This window comes from Gadus morhua, chromosome 16 (assembly GCF_902167405.1).
Source record: "Gadus morhua chromosome 16, gadMor3.0, whole genome shotgun sequence".
In the NCBI taxonomy this organism is placed as follows: Eukaryota; Metazoa; Chordata; class Actinopteri; order Gadiformes; family Gadidae; genus Gadus; species Gadus morhua.
Genome location: NC_044063.1, coordinates 501588 through 505270, shown reverse-complemented (window position 1 = coordinate 505270; position 3683 = coordinate 501588). Strand labels below are relative to the sequence as shown.

General features: G+C 38.5%; 1 long non-coding RNA gene across 1 annotated transcript; it reads right to left on the bottom strand.

Annotated features, from left to right (window-relative positions):
• Window positions 1–476: 476 nt before the first annotated feature.
• LOC115560785 (uncharacterized) lies at window positions 477–3683 on the bottom strand. Its single transcript, XR_003979842.1, has 4 exons — window positions 3553–3683; window positions 2799–3437; window positions 2492–2696; window positions 477–1996 (listed from the first exon to the last, which is right to left on the bottom strand). It is a non-coding gene; the product is annotated as an uncharacterized LOC115560785 (long non-coding RNA).

Below are 3683 nucleotides of genomic sequence, written 5' to 3'. Positions count from 1 at the left end.
TTAAAGTCCATTGACACTTCTTTCATATGCAAATCTCACAATTAAAAACCGGTAGGTATGTAAAGCAGGATTTGCTAAGAAGATGTAGCTGGAAAGGTGCTGTTCTGACCCTTTGTTCATTACAACCGCAAGCTGTAGTATTATGTTGTTGCTAACGTATCCTCCCTGTTTCTATTATCGGTAGATGTGATGGTTTAGTTTATTGGCAATGTGGCTAACGTTATTTCATGTCCCTGACTGTGTTTCATTCAAATAAATAACACGTGTTTGTTTACAGCCCAACCAATGTTACATACCCTATTCGGAGACCGTAAGGAACCGTGTGAAATACCCCCAAAAAGTCAATGACCCCTTTTAAAAACAGAAGTGAAGTTAATGTTTTCTGACTTCTTAGGTTCCCAGTTCTGGAAACAGAACTCAAGAAAAATATATGCTGTGCCTGAAAGTGACTTTGTGGAGTTTCAGAATGGGAGAAGAGCTAAAACAAGGTAATACAACATTTGATCTGTAGGCAAATTCATATATGAACTAAAACTTCCTGAAGGAAATACCAGTGTAATGCAAAAGTTAAGAAAGGAAAAAGAAAAGAAAGTAGAGTGGAAGAATAATTATTATTTGAACTTAATTTGGTCTGCTTTTTTGAGTGATGATCATGAATGAAGTCATTATGATTCAATTATATGACAACAATGTCTCATAGGTTGACGCTTTTACAGAGTAAAATAAAGATTTATAAAATATTCAGAAAGATATTCAAACATTTGTTCATATGCACCATTTGAAAAAAATCTTTAATCCTTTCTTTTCTGTTCATACATTTAAGTCGAAGGGATGGAGATTCAAGCCTGCAGGAGGTCCTTGGACGTGTTGACCAGCTGAAGCAAGCCGCCGGGAGTCTCCAAGAGGTCACTAATTCAATCATCCAGCTGTCTCAGCTGGCCAAGTCTCAAAAGGAGGAGATCATGGCAAATGTCGGTTTGCAGCCCTTAAAGGAAGCCTTTGCATGTCTTGTGTGTAAAGGTACGTGTAAGATATGTAACAGTAGGTCATTCTACAGTACAAAACATAGCCGCCTGCCACCCTCAAGCACTGCGCTGACCAGCTGTCACGGGTGTTCATCGCCATCTTCAACATTCACTCGGCGATAAAACACACTTCTGATTGCTTACAGTTAATTTCCTTCTATATTGCAACTAACAATTAAATGTTATTTTCTGCATCAATTTATAATATATCTTTTTTTAACCTTGCAGCTGTAATGGCAGATCCCATGTTCGCCACATGCTGTAAATCGATAATTGGATGTCGTACCTGTGTGGAGCTGTGGTTAGTCACATCAGACCACTGCTTGAAATGCAGGGCAGGAGACTTTGAAAATAAAATACATGAAGTGAAGGGTCTCTCTGCTGCCTTGTCACTTTTCAAGGAGAGAATAATTGGATAGATAATTGTTTGTTATTGTTTGTTATGTTTACATTACTGGAACTACCTCAGTTTGTTTGTTGGATGTTATTATGGGTACATGACCAGAAAGATGTTGTTTGTTGTAATGTTTATATTGTGTGTGACCGTTTAAAAAAAATAATAAAAAAAGAAGAAAAAAAAGACAACTTCCACTTTATCATTGTTGTAATAAAATGTTATTTTTGGTATACTGCTTCTTCATTGACCATTGCAGGTCACTGTGTAACAGGTCGCACATGTCTTGAGGTGATATCAATCAGAGACCTCACTGCATTTTTAAAAGGGCCATAGTTATGGTTAACCACATTTTGGTAGAGGGATAGCAAATCAAAGAGAGAACCAAACTCAGTTTCAGTCCATTGTTGGGCTTCTTCAGAGGGGAAAGGATCACTTCCAAAAATGGATTCTCTTTTCAAGGCTGATCCCATTTCCTGCTGATACAGGTCAGCTGCAACTGCACCGACTGGCAGAAGGTCCTCAGAAAGTTTTGCAGGACACCCTTCTTTAGCCAGTTCGTTTGGTATTCCCCTTCCTGCAAGACAGTAAAGCGAGTAGTGAGATTAAAGGGGTTACACTTGTGGGGAGGTAATCATTTTGCCCATGATGTTTTGACTTGTTATTTTAGTTGTCTTTCACAGCATATTGGAGTTGACAATAATGACTAAGCTTCATTCAGATGGGGGTCATTCCTACAAAATTCACCCAATGTAAATGCCCTCAAATTAAAGATGAATGTCTGTGCTTTGAGCATGTATTCATTTACATTCAACTCCAAACCTGTAGAAGTCATCTAAAATAGCAAGAACATGGTCAACGTCCAAAAAACTTGATTCTAACGAATAACATGTTTTACTAATTGAATCTGCCCCTCTACAGTAAGTACTGGATTTGCAGTGTTGCAATTTGAGCTACACATTTGTGAATCCATTTCAGATTGAACTCTACAATAGAACATCAAAATTAATTTACACTGCTTTATTAGCAAGTTATGCCTGTAATACAGCCAGTAAAATGAAATTAATCATACCTGGGATCCTGTGTGCATTCCATGCCTGTATGACATTTGTGATGCCAATCCTAGCCAGCTGGCATGTCAGGTTTGACACACAATACCTGGATGTGTTGTCCTCCATGTCCAGTTCCTCCTGGTCCACCAGCTGTACCAGAGCTGTCTTCAAAGGGTAGTTGACTCGAGCATTCACCTCCGACCACATTCTCTCTATCACATGGTTCTGTGCAGGTTATAAGGATAGTGTCAGTCTGCCTGCCCTCATTAGAAATACGCCTCAATGGCAAGAAACCAGGATTCATTTTTAACAACACATTTATTTTACCCTTGTAGAAGGTGTCTGAAGGTAGGGCTGCCTTTGAGTATTGTGTCGATGTTCTGCCAGTTTTTCCTGGATGAATAAAGCCAGATAGAATTCTTTCCCACAGTCAACTCTGACCTGGTCCCATAGTCCATAGGAAAGAACAGCAGGCCTGAAGATAAATCACCGACAAACATAAAATATACATAAACAGCATCAGTCTCTTAGCCATGGCCAGCTAAAGTGACAATTACATTTTTTGGTCAAAATTGGAATGATATCAATAATAGTAAAACTGGAAAATGAACTAAGAAACTGGAAGAGGGAAAAAGTTTTGTTTTTTCCAAATTAATTATTTCCATATTACAAATCTAGGTTTTAACCTTTTTTAATGTACTTGTTCAAGTCTGGGTCCTCCTAAGGAGACAACTTTGGGTTCCACCTTACAAAGTCTGTGAAGTTAATTTACCGGTTCACTTCCTCATAAATCACGATGTTGTTCTTTATTGGCATGGTGGAGTGACCGACCACCTTCTTGCTGAAACCATCGATAGCCATAACATGAGTCACTCCAAACATAACAAGCTTCTCATTCTGATCTACATGCAGCTTGTGACCCATGTATTCTGCATTGTAGGGTATGGGGTTCAGATTCCGGGCACCCTAAAATATAAGAATTACATTATAATAAAAACTCAATAATTTTCATTCGTATGATTAGAATCTCAACACGTATGTTCTATTGAAATGTAGAAAACACAATGCTATTTGACCTTACCTGCTGTCTTGCAATGTGGTAGGGTTGATGAATACTTCTCAACACATTGCCCACTCTGCTTTCAGAAGCTTTAACCCCTTTTGCGGGTAGATATCCAGTCATCATTTTTCGACCAAAAGACAATCCAGTCT